The 13696-nt window shown below is 42.4% G+C and overlaps 1 long non-coding RNA gene across 4 annotated transcripts; it reads left to right on the top strand.

Moving 5' to 3' along the window:
• Nucleotides 1-5199: 5199 nt before the first annotated feature.
• Nucleotides 5200-7925, top strand: LOC124996015. Of its 4 annotated transcripts, none has more exons than XR_007110784.1 (4): nt 5200-5455; nt 5551-5638; nt 7104-7656; nt 7865-7925. It is a non-coding gene; the product is annotated as an uncharacterized LOC124996015 (long non-coding RNA). The 4 variants fall into 4 exon arrangements; XR_007110785.1 differs by having other exon boundaries at nt 5200-5460; XR_007110786.1 differs by lacking the exon at nt 5551-5638 and having other exon boundaries at nt 5200-5405.
• The last annotated feature ends 5771 nt before the right edge of the window (nt 7926-13696 follow it).

Here is a 13696-nt window from a genome sequence, read left to right as displayed (position 1 = left end):
GAGGAGCTTAAGGCTGTTTTAGAGCCCTGCAGGACCTAGACACAGTAACTGGGTCTTTTTTGTCAGTCCGGTAAATTCTTGCTTCACTTTCAACAATAATGCAAAGTCGAATACGAGTCGTACGAATGTTTGTGTTTCCAAACCTGCTCTGTTAACCTTTCCAGTTCTTCATTGATCCAAAACATCTTTTCAAAAATGACACATTAAAGAGGAAACACAGTCAGATTAGTGAGAAGGTGCACGTCAGACTATGGCACCAGGGTCTGCGTTAACACATTAATTAATTTGACCCTGTCACCTTTACCCCAAAACCAAACCTTACAATCAATCTCCAACACACCTGATTCAAATGAATGGCTCCTTATCGGCCGCTGCAGAGCTGAATGACGAGCTGAGTATTAGAATCAGGTGGAGGAGGGAGGGGGGTGAGACACACTGGTTTAGGTGTAGTTTAGATATAGTTTATATATAAAGTGTGTTTTATGTGTTCTGGGTGTCACATTCCTTCAGATGAACTCAGAATAAGTCTAGTAACACAGCGATCAGTCATAACATCACGACCAAGAGGAAAAACCAGCGTTGGGGTCATGGAGACGCAAGGAGTTACGGTCATTATCTGGTCATCGGTGGGAGGTGGGTGGAATATATCAGGCAGCAAGGGAACGTTTTCTCCTCAAAGGTGACGTTAAAGCAGGAAAAATGTGTGGAAGGATTCAAGAGACTGGGATGTGTCCAGACGTCTGGGTCAGAGCTTCTTGGGGGGTGTTACCGGGTCTGCAGTGGTCGGTATCTATCAAAGGTCTAGTCCAAGGAAGGAGGAGAATCGGACACGGGGCGATGGACGGCCAGTCATCATCGAGTCTGAGCCGTGTGGTCTGATCTGGTTCTGAGAGGAAGGAGTGGATCCCAGTCTGTTGTGCAACAGGCTACGTAGCTGGAGACTAGTCAGGGGGTCCATGCTGACCCCTGTCCACTGAGCAAAGCTCCTACAATGGACACGTGAGCATCAGAACCGAGGTCCTGGTGTTCGTGTGGAGATATTATTCTCCAATGGCTCCTCTCAGCAGGATGATGCTCCCTGGTTGAGGAATGGTTTGACTTAAATGAGTTAATGCTAACATGTGCTAATGCTAATACCTTGGTCATAATGATATGATTGATCGGTGTTGATTCTGTTAGTAGAAGATAAACTGGCAGTGTGTTCAGCAAATTCTTTAGCGTCTTGTGATTAATTCATGTGGAAATGATGAATTCAAGCATTTACCAATAGTTTGTTTTAGCGCACACTCAGTCAACAACCGTGATGAATTACAGCCCTTCTCTTTGTGTTTGCGTGTAGACTCATAATTCTTCTCTTCCTGGGAACAAGGCTAAAACAACTCTACAGACTCATTTTCAAAATACACAGAGCTCAGATGATCCTGTGTTTGTACAGTGTAAACATCTTAGTCCACTTAGTGAGAGCAACGTGTAATCTGCTCCACATTTTACTGTGATTATAGGAACACTAATATTTCTTACTTGGCCCGTTGGAGGGACATTAGTGTGTTTGTTCAGGGGAGATCAGATACCAAATGTGCAGCGAAAGGAGGGTTTCCAAAGTAAATCTGTTCTCACTGAGCTGCAGCTGCTTTTGTTTTAAGGTTTGTACCACAGAGACTGAACGGTCCGAACGCAGAGTCACGCAAAGCCACAATATCGATGACACAACCGCACTTCAGCCAGACTCACTCGCATCTTTGTTTAATTATTCCTCCTCCTGCTTCATTTTTCAGACCTTCCATCTGCACCACGCGCACAGCAACACAGTCACACTTCATGTTCAGAAGCAGAATACACTCGTACGCCGGTCTGGTCTCCTTAGTAACTTTAAAATAAGATTCAGATGTTTAGGTATTTGGGATTACTAGGACCAAGAAGTATAAAAAATGAGCATCATCTTTGAACTGGAAGTAGTTTTTAAAAGAAAACACAAACACAAGGATTATTTCACTTTCATTTTTGTGAACCAAAATATAAAACTGTTTATTTTAATGCAAAAGCAAAACTGGAAACAGTGAAGTCGTCAAACGAGTGCTTGTGAATTTGTTAATTTAGTATTTGCTACCAGAACATAATGTGTCATGTAAGTGTCTCTTTATGAGGACAACAGGTCTAAATGAAGCAGAATAAGCTACAACTAACCTAAAACGTACTGTCCCCGTATGAGGACGCCAGGTCTCAGGAGGTTAAAAAATCTAAATAAATAAATGCTGGTATTTGTTATTATGAACCGGTGTAACCGTTATTCTTACCTGCATCATCTGCTATATACGAGTCAGACAGGTTTGAATTGTCCTGGAACAGATGCTGATTCACGGTAACACAACGTGAGTTTGTGTGAGCAGACACCTGCTGGTGTATCATGTGACACTGTGACGTCAGGTTATTGTGTCGTGTCCAGCTGACGACCCAGCTGCCCTCTTTCTAAAGTTTCCCACAATGCATTTAAAACCTTATCCTTCGCTGTGGGACCGTTTGGAATTCCTTTATTTTAGACTGTGTGTGTGTGTGTGTGTGTGTGTGTGTGTGTGTGTGTGTGTGTGCGCGCGCACAGTTAAATTCCCTGCAGATGAAATCACTGCTGGCTCACCGCTTCACACTCTGAATGTGAACAGTGGCTTGATCCATCGACTCACGTCTGAATCTGAACGATCCAACACACACAGACACACACAGACACACACACACTCTCTGTGTATATGTATCAGCTGACAGTCTGGAGTCTGATAGAAACACCCGGTGTTAAAAGGGTCTTTGTAGGTGGACAGTCATGTTTCCATTGTCTCTGCAGGTTTTTAGTCTAAATAAGTGTTGTTGTTGAGAGAGAGTTGGGGTTTAAATAAGAATATCTGTGGATGACTAGGGTCTGTTAAGTTCAGCTGGTACCACATTGGGAAGGAGAGGTTTCCTCCATGTACAGGTACCCGGTCACTGACGGATCCCAGTCACGTCAGGATGCTTCATTCCTGGGTCGTTGGTTCGTTTGTTCTTCTTCCAGGTCCTGACTGTCCAGTTCTTGTTCTTGGGTCTAACCTCTGTCTCTCATTGATCAGGGGCTTATTCACAGCCTTGTAGGACCTTAAGCCATGATCTAAACGTCCACCACGGACAGTGAGACTGGAACACTGGACACAGTCTGGTTTGACCACTGTGATGTCATTGGCTGGTTTTCCCTGCACACGTGGATCAGGATGAGGTCAGTTCTTGCTGTAGAAACCCTTGGACCATCAGATGTTGGTCTGTTGGTTCATCTGTTTTTCCGCAGAGTGGATCCAACTGATGAAGGACTGAATCTGCACTTCCTGGTGTTTCGGGCGTGTTTCCTGCGTTAGGTTCCTTGTTTCAGACATTTCAGTCTCTGAAGAACTTTTAAATGTTTTGGCTTTATACAGAAACATAGAAAATGTGTCTTCTGATAAAAAGCACAGCCTCCATTAGTGGATCACTAGAACCAAAATGACCCAGTACTCAACATTTCTGATGTATTTTCATGGAACCAGTTTTTAATGGCTGTTTTAGGATTTGTTTAGTATTTTGTCCGTGACTGAACTAAAAGATGTTACACTTGAAGACCTAACATTGATTCTTAATGCAATATTTCACAAATGCATGGGGTGTCCAAAAACTTTTCCCACCACTGTGTTGGTGTAGTAATGGTATATCTTGCATCACCAGCCTGTAGTCCACCGCTGATGATGTTGTTATGAGGCGTCGGGGGCTGGAGGGACGAGGGGCAGGGCCAAGTAAGATGTGCAAGACTTTTACGGTTTCACCCAAAAATCACATTCATGTGGACGTGGCCTGAAACTCGGCCAGTCGTTCCTCATTCTCCTCAGTTCTATGTGTTCACTGTTTGTGAGTGATTATTATTTGTGTGTGTGGACTCAGTTCTGGACCAGGTTCTTTGGGTAGAAGCCAGTGTGTTATAAAGTGCATCTCTGTTTATAATGTTCAGGCATTCCAGGTTCTTAGTGCAAATACTGGCTTCAGTTTGACATGACCCGGTTATGGATACGCAACAAGAACATCTGAGACAAATCCAGTGTAAATGACTTTGCTCACTTTTCCAGAACCTTCACAACACAACAACTTTTAAAGAGAAAAGAAAAAGGATCTTTAATTAAAAACCTGTTTCAGTTTCAAGCGCCTGTGAAGTTGGTCCTTTACTTCTCGTCCTTTGATGTGGAGCTGATTAGTTTGAGCTTCCTCGCTGCACTAGTTCTCTCTTTTTCATCATCTCTCTCTGCAGCTTCTTTCCCTCTAGCCTCTCTCCTCTCTCTGCTGTTCATCACTTTGTATTTCCCCACACCTTCTGCTCCGGCTTCTTGTCTTGTTTTGCATTTCACAAAGATCGCTGAGCTCTGGAAGAAGCAAACACAGAATGTTTGTGACTGTGTTACACCACAGAAACAAAAGCTGTGAGGAGCTGTAAACACACTGACCTCATTACTGATTCATGGTGACGCTACGTACTGTTAAATAAAGCCTCCTTAATGTGCAGACATGTGAGCTGTGAACCAAACGTCCACCACAAGAACGGCCAAGAGCGTAGAACTGGCTAACCTAAATATCGCTCTCTGATTGGCTGCTGGTTTCTCACTAACGTACATGTGATTGGCTGTCCCCGCTGTCACTCCACCTGCTGGTAAAAGCTACATTCAACCTGCTGGTTGGACCGGACCAGAGGCAGGACATGAATCTGAAACCACGAGTGGAAGTTGTCAACATGTTCAGCATTTGTTCTGTCTGGGTCACGTCACTAGACGGATTTTAATATCAGTGATGTCATCTACATGTTTGTTTGTGTCTGTTTGCGTGCGTGTGCTGTATAGGATTTGAAGGACGTCAAAGAAAAGAAAAGTGGATATAAGAGACTTGTTTAGGAGTCAAAGTGTCAGTTACTTCAAGGGTAAATAACTGTAGAGGCTCAACAATACACGTGTTGAATAAAAGGCCATATTTAATGCCAAAGAGATACACTTTTTAATTATTTTCAAGTGTTTCTGTGGAAGAGAGCAACTGTTAAAAAATAAAACAAATAAAGAAAATACAATAAAACTCAGATTCTAGATGATCATGTGATTTTATACATCCATATTTTTGGGGGGAATTAATTACACGTACTAATTGTGTGAAAGTAAAAGCCTTTTCCTCTCAAACCTACTTCCCTGATGAATGGTGAATAAATCTAATCCATTGTGTTTCTCTGGCTCCAGTTCAGTGAGTTTCATGTGTTTTATTCAGTGATGTTCCTTTAAACAGGTGATCACTTCTTTACTTTGACTCCTCCTCTTCTCTGTTTCCTGGTTCAGTTACTTTCACTTTCTCCAGGGACGTGTTGCAGATGTTTTTCTCGTCTGAAGGTAATGAAGCAGTTTGTGGTGTTTTCTTCTTCGGCCTCAGAAGAGGAAGGGTAAAGTAACTAAGTACTTTTACTCTAAGATTTATCCGTCACATGGAGCTGAAATTCAAAGAGAATTTAAATATCCAGAATGTGTTTCCATCCAGTCATTAGACCATCAGGTGACCTCGGTGTTCGTTTCATCTCGTTCTCACCTCGGTCATCCTCCTACTTTTTACTTCATAAAATAAACAGGTTCGTACTGAGTTCTAAAGTAAAAGTTCTTCTTTCTTAATCCCGCAGTTTTCTTTATAATCGATGTTTTAATTCATGACTAGTTCGTCTTGAGCGTAATAAGGAAGTAGTAAAACGGCACGTGTCACGTGATCGTTTGAGACCAATGCGGTGGCCGCATTTAGTAAATTAAAAAAATCAAATATGGCGGCCTACGTAGATTCAGAGAGTTGCGAAAAACTGATTGTATACAACACACCGTGTCTGTCATGTCCTTAACCAACCAAGAGGCAGAAAGAGACGTTGTTTGTTTCTATAACTGAGCCAAAACTAAGTATTTAACACAGGAGATGGAGATAATCCATTAATAAATGATTCTGGTTTTACTTCATTTAATGCATTTGATGCCTTTTTATTCATTTTATCTTGTTTATAATTAAGTTTCGATGCTTTCAGTTGCATTGCTTCTATAAAAGTGCTCTATACACATATTATGTTATTATTTATTTTATTTATGTCATGTGTACTCACCAGTGATGGGAATAATGGCGTTCAAATAAACGTTAAATGTTAAATTCTGATTGACGGCCTGACAGACTGTATCATTGTAGAAGCTTCAGCTCAAAAACAAGTTTTGTTCGAGTCCCATAAAGACTGATCTCTGTTCCTTTTTTCAGTCAAACAAATCAAATGTGTTGTTACACGATGGTTAATGGAAGCACATAGGTGAACGGCGACTGTGTTTATATCCAGCTTGTATAGTGATCTCCCACTTTAATGATCATGGCAGCGCTCTGCATCCGAGAAAAGGGGGATTTGGAGGCAGATATCGGGCTCTGTGCAGGACACAGTGATTTATTCTAATATCAGCAGCCTTTAGAAAGAGCGGGGGTTTGACGGGTCCATTCTTCAGGTCATCAACAAACTGAAACTTTATCTGCAATGTACGCGATGACGTATGAGGGAGGAAAAAACAGGCAGCAGCTCTCACAGGTGGAGGTCCGACCCAGGACTTTAGCCGATGTGAAAGCCTTATATGTTACCAGTTGGAGTCTGAGGGGCAATAAATATTAAAAGTTCTGTTTAAGTGTGTGTCTATTCAATTCTATATGCAACTGGCTGAAACCTGCTAAGAAAAATATCAAATTATTAGACATATTTAAGAAGAGTAACGCAATAGTTACTTTCCCTGGTAACTAGTTACTTTTATAGTGGAGTAATTCAGTTACTAACTCAGTTACTTTTTGTAATTAGTAACTATAACTATTTACCTTTTAAAAGTAACATGCCCCACACTGGTACTCACCATGATTGTGTAGTTGTATGTACCATGATCCATCCTCTTACAAAATACAGGGAGTAATATCTACACCAGTCTCAGCACAACCCAAACAAACATCAAAGTCAGTGGAGGATCAGCTGATCTTTCTACAGCAGGAATGATTTCAGTTGATGTTCACATGAATGATCAGTGTTTCCTCTGCAGGGGAAAGAAGAAAGAGTGAATTCATCAGCATGGACCAGAGAGAGGGACCTGGACCTGGACCTGGACCTGGACCTGAACCTGGATCTGGATCTGGACCTGAACCTGGACCTGGACCTGGATCTGGACCCAGTTGTGTGTCCTTGAAGAGCGACCGGTCAAAGGACTTTCCTATTCATTTTAAAGGAGGACGTGGTTCTGGTCCAGAGAGGTAAAGAGTGAGTGAAGCTGTCCTCCATGAGGAGCTGATGGTTCTACTTTCATGTCTCTTCCTCTTTGGGTTAAAGCTGGTTCATCACTCTTACATCACTGACTTTATTCAACATGTTTGTTTCATCCTTTTACTTCTTACGTCTCTGCGTTGAACTTATTCTCATCAGTTTTTATCCAACATGAACATTTATCTGTGGTGGTTTACTTTCAGGAGACCAGACTCTCCTGGAGCTGGACCTGGATCTGGACCTGGATCTGGACCCAGTTGTGTGTCCTTGAAGAGCGACCGGTCAAAGGACATTCCTATTCATTTTAAAGGAGGACATGGTTCTGGTCCAAAGAGGTAAAGAGTCAGTAAATGTTGTGTATCCAGTCTGTGTTTCTACCTTGTAGTGTAGCTTGGACCAAAGCTGGATTTCTTTCTTGCGTTCATAGCAGTAGTTGGGAAAACACAGCCTTAGAAGAGGTGATCAATAAGTGAATATTTGAAGCAGAGTAGTGTCTTCAATCTTGTAATGGATGAGAGCTAATTGTTGATGATTGGTCCACAGAGTCCACCAGCAGAGCTCAGAGGTTCTCAGTGGTCAGTCTACCCAGCAGCATCAGACACAGCTGGACTCCATCTTTCTGGTCTGTACATGTACAACAACTACTTTCCATCATGTCCATGCTGCTCTTTGTAGACCAGTGGATTGTCAGTGTGTCCAACATGGATCTGATGTTTGTCTCCATGGTTTCAGTCTGCTTGTGTCATTCATATCGTCTTCTGTTCCAGCTGCTGGAGGACAACATCATGACTTTTGTGAAGAAGGAGCTGAAGAAGATCCAGAAGGTTGTGAGTCCAGATTACCCAGAATGCTCAGAGGGTCAGAGGGAGGATGATGAGGTGTTGGAGGGTGAGGATGAAGAGCAGAGGAGGAGCAGCAGAGATTTATTCCTAAAGATCACAGTGAACTTCCTGAGGAGAATGAAGCAGGAGGAGCTGGCTGACTGTCTGCAGAGCAGTAAGAGGATTTCTCTAAACATTGAAGCTGCTGGAGAAATGAGACATTTACTAATGTCTCAAGAGATGAACCAAGATATATTCACACACTCATTCTTTAGAGCAATGACATGTTGGAATATTTACTGGAGAGTTTATTCATTCATCTTGTTTGTTGTTTCTTCATTCAGGACTTGAACCTCATTTAGTTTGTGGACGTAAAGTTAAATCTGGTCTGAAGGAGAAGTTCCAGTGTGTGTTTGAGGGGATTGCTAAAGCTGGAAACTCAACCCTTCTGAATGAGATCTACACAGAGCTCTACATCACAGAGGGAGGGACTGCAGAGGTCAATGATGAACATGAGGTCAGACTGATTGAAACAGCATCCAGGAAACCACACAGACCAGAAACAAGCATCAGACAAGAAGACCTCTTTAAAGCCTCACCTGGAAGACAGAAACCAATCAAAAGAGTGATGACAAAGGGAGTGGCTGGGATTGGGAAAACAGTCTTAACACAGAAGTTCACTCTGGACTGGGCTGAAGACAAAGCCAACCACGACACCCTCTTCATATTTCCATTGACTTTCAGAGAGCTGAATGCGGTGAAAGAGAGAAAGTTCAGCTTGGTGGAACTTGTTCATCACTTCTTCACTGAAACCAAAGAAGCAGGAATCTGCAGCTTTGAAGACTTCCAGGTTGTGTTCATCTTTGACGGTCTGGATGAGTGTCGACTTCCTCTGGACTTCCACAACACTGAGATCCTGACTGATGTTACAGAGTCCACCTCAGTGGATGTACTGCTGACAAACCTCATCAGGGGGAAACTGCTTCCCTCTGCTCGCCTCTGGATAACCACACGACCTGCAGCAGCCAATCAGATCCCTCCTGAGTGTGTTGACATGGTGACAGAGGTCAGAGGGTTCAATGACCCCCAGAAGGAGGAGTACTTCAGGAAGAGGTTCAGAGATGAGGAGCAGGCCAGCAGCATCATCTCCCACATCAAGACATCACGAAGCCTCCACATCATGTGTCACATCCCAGTCTTCTGCTGGATCACTGCTACAGTTCTGGAGGATGTGTTGGAAACCAGAGAGGGAGGAGAGCTGCCCAAGACCCTGACTGAGATGTACATCCACTTCCTGGTGGTTCAGGCCAAAGTCAAGAAGGTCAAGTATGATGGAGGAGCTGAGACAGATCCACTCTGGAGTCCAGAGACCAGGGAGATGATTGAGTCTCTGGGAAAACTGGCTTTGGATCAGCTGCTGAAAGGAAACCTGATCTTCTATGAATCAGACCTGACAGAGTGTGGCATCGATATCAGAGCAGCCTCAGTGTACTCAGGAGTGTTCACACAGATCTTTAAAGAGGAGAGAGGCCTGTACCAGGACAAGGTGTTCTGCTTCGTCCATCTGAGCGTTCAGGAGTTTCTGGCTGCAGTCTACATGATCCACTGTTACACCAACAGGAAGACAGTGGAGCTGCAGGACTTCCTGGGAAGAAACTACTATTACTCACCTCTGGATGAGTTTCTGAACAGAGTCATGATTAAATCCCTGGAGAGTAAAAATGGTCACCTGGACCTGTTAGTTCGCTTCCTTCATGGCCTCTTTCTGGAGTCCAACCAGAGACTCTTAGGAGGTCTGCTGGGTCAGACAGAGAACAGTCCAAGGATCATCCAGAGAACCATCAACAACCTGAAGAAGATGAACACTGATAAAATGTCTCCTGACAGAAGCATCAACATCTTCCACTGTCTGATAGAGATGAACGACCTCTCAGTTCATCGGGAGATCCAAGAGTTCCTGAAGTCAGAGAAAAGATCAAAGAAGAAACTCTCTGAGATCCACTGCTCAGCTCTGGCCTACATGCTGCAGATGTCAGAGGAGGTTCTGGATGAGTTGGACCTTAACAAGTACAACACATCAAAGGAGGGACGACGGAGACTGATCCCAGCTGTGAGGAACTGCAGAAAGGCTCAGTGAGTCCTGATCATTTACAGAATCAATCAGTGGAAACTAGTAGTTTAGATCTTCACACGTTCTCATTCTTCTTCAGTGTTCCACTTGTTCTCTGCAAACATTACAGTCAGTTGTATTTAGTCCCAGATGTTCTCCAGCTGTTTAAAGCTGTTCAATGAATGAACACAGTTCTTACATTTGACTCTTTTATTTCTATTTCTATATATTCACTGTGAATATTCACATGTTCACTGAGCTCATCTAAAAAGATCCAGAGTCCATTAACCAGTGAAGACAGTCCAGGTGTTTGTCTCATCCAGATGTCCTCATGATGGATCAGATCCACTGACAGACTGTGGACAGTCTGGAAGCCTCAATGTAACTCAGTCTTGTCTCCATTCATCTAAACAAAGGTCTGAGAGAGATGATGACAATGATTGTTTCCTGTCAAACACAGTCAGAGAAGATGAGCTCAACCACTGATGTGGAGACAAAATGTCCAACAAGATGTGTCCAACTGTCCACTCATCAACACATCACCTTCATAGAAATGTCTTCTTCCATTATAACACATTTTATTTATTCGTCTCATGACAGACTTGTTGACTGTAGACTCTCAGAGAGTCACTGTGAAGTCGTGGCCTCAGCTCTGAAGTCCAACCCCTCCCATCTGAAACATCTGGACCTGAGTGACAACAACAACCTGAAGGATTCAGGAGTGAAGCATCTGTCTGCTGGACTGGAAAGTCCAAACTGTAAACTGGAGACTCTGAGGTCAGTTTTCATTTCTTTTCTTCTCAGGCTTCTGAAGAATGGAGATCCAGTTTAGATGAGTTCTCTTGTCAGGACTGTCAGATAGAAAAGGAGCTGAAAGAGTTGAAATGAAGGAGCATCATGTTCCTGAACATCAGCAAGTATCTCCTCAGTCATCGGTGGTGGGTCTGATCACAAACCACATCAAGTCCAGTCTTCACATGTGTTGACATTAACAGAGTTCTTGGTGTCACTAATCATTCTTTCTGTCCATAATGTCTTTGGACAAATCCCCTTATAGTCTGACACCAATCAGACCAGATGGAGGACAACATCCACAGTGTTGTTGTGTTGTGTTGATCTTCAACTCATCTTGTTCTTCAGCGCATCCAGTCAGTATCAGTTTGTGTTTCCACTGTGTTTCCTGCTGAGCTGCAGTGGAGGGACAGGAACTCAAAGAGGAACTTTGATTCGTGTCAGTCAGACTGCTGAAGCTTCATATTAGTGTCAGCTCAACAGTGGAGTTGTGTTAGGAAGAGACCACTTCACAGTCAGTGTGGACAGCAGGAATCTCAGCAACTCTGGAATCAGTCCATATGACATGTGACTGTTGTTGGAAGACACACTTGAACATGTCAACTTGTCCTTTAACATTTGAATGACACAAACCTCCTGAGACACCAAATTCAGGAAGAAGAAGGTCCTGGAATCAAAGAACTAATCAACAGTTTGTAGTCCAACATGTGTGAGGAGATATTGATCCCGTAATATAAATATAATATATGTAATATAAAATCTGCTGGAAACCAAATATTAATCATGTCAAAGCAAAAATAGCAAAGATTACTGCAATTTTGGGGAAATCAAGACACATTCTGGACTATAAATCACTACATACTCTGTATAATGCACTCATACATCCATATCTGAGCTACTGTGTGGAGATATGGGGTAATACCTACAAATCTAACCTACAGCCGTTATGCACATTACAAAAAAGAGTAATAAGAATCATCAATAATACGGGATATCTTGAGCATACAAACGCATTATTTGTAAAAGCACACACTCTGAAATTCACTGATCTGGTTAAACACAAGACTGCACAAATCATGTATGAAGCAAGACATAACCTTTTTCTGGGTGAGGTACAAAATATGTTCATGGAAAGGCAGGGTGGGTATAACCTGAGAGGGGAAATGAATTTTAAGAGAGTAAATGTTAGAACAACTCTGAAAAGTATGTGCATAACAGTCTGTGGGTGCAATTGTGGAATGGTCTGGATAATGAGCTCAAAAATAGCACCAATATAAAACTGTTTAAAAAATTATATAAAAACATGTTACTAAAAATATATGAGAATGAGGACAGGCAGACTATATAGGTGATGATGAAATTGAGAATAAGTCTGTGACTGGTCTTCTTGTATTTTGTTTATTGGTTATTGATTATGGAATGATGGAGTAGTGAGAAAGGGGTGGGAACTGAAAAGCTCGGCTTCCTCCTGCTCCTTTCAGAGCATTCTTTGTTTATTGACTTAATATGGGACTTGTTCTTTAGGACACTATAATGTGTTACTTGTTTTTTATGATTTTTTTATTTGTTTCTTTCTTTCCCCTTTTTCAACATGTTCAGAATAAAGACTGAAAACTAATGAGGTCACCAGCATCTTATTGATCTGTGTTGACATCAATAGTTGTCTGAATGTTGTGCTGACGTTTGGATGATGTCTGTAGAAGGCTGACATGATGAAGATCCACAATAACACAAGGACAAAGTCACTCTACTCATTTTAGAGAACAACTCATTGATCAGGACACATTTCACATCATCATCAATCATTTCATCTTTTATTCTTTATTCAGTTTGAGGTGGTGCAGGTTGTCAGAGATCAGCTGTGATTCTCTGGGACCAGCTCTGAAGTCCAACCCCTCCCATCTGAAACATCTGGACCTGAGTGGAAACAACCTGAAGGGTTCAGGAGTGAAGCATCTGTGTGGTTTTCTGGAGAGTCCAGACTGTAGACTGGAGACTCTGAGGTCAGTTCACTGTCTGTTACTGTTGTAGATCTGATATGTTTAATCACCAACTTAATCTAATTCATCTTCATCCACAACTTAATTGTTCCTCAAACTGAAGACAAACTCATTTCAATAACTGTATAAATCAAATCAAACCAACTTTATTTATATAGCACCTTTCATGCAAATGAATTACAACTCAAAGTTCTTCACACGTAGAACAAACAAATATAAAACAAGCCTGAAGAACCCTCCCCCTTCCCACACACAAACACACACACACAAAGGAGCTCAGGGATAGAAAGAGCACAGATAAAATGAGTAACATGGCTGAGCACAGATGGACCAGTGAGGAAACACCATCACAGAGGACCGTCCAACACAACGTTCAACCCTCTGCAGCCCTGAGGTCCTCCAGCAGGCTGGTCCATAGACGTGGGCCATGAAACTGAAAAGATGCCTCTCCATACTTCTTTGTCTTGACTCTAGGAACCACTAAAAGGCCGCTACCAGAGGAGCTCAGGGCTGCAAGGCTGATAAATATGAGGGACCAAGACCATTCAGACATTTAGAAACCAATAAAAAGAACCTTAAAATGGATCCTGAAACACACCAGGAGCCAATGCAGCATCTTAAAACTGGTGTAATATGCTCTCTCTCTTTCTGG

This window comes from Mugil cephalus, chromosome 18, assembly GCF_022458985.1.
Source record: "Mugil cephalus isolate CIBA_MC_2020 chromosome 18, CIBA_Mcephalus_1.1, whole genome shotgun sequence".
Classification (NCBI taxonomy): Eukaryota; Metazoa; Chordata; class Actinopteri; order Mugiliformes; family Mugilidae; genus Mugil; species Mugil cephalus.
Note: the sequence above shows the minus strand (reverse complement) of the source record. Positions and strands in the feature narration are given on the sequence as shown.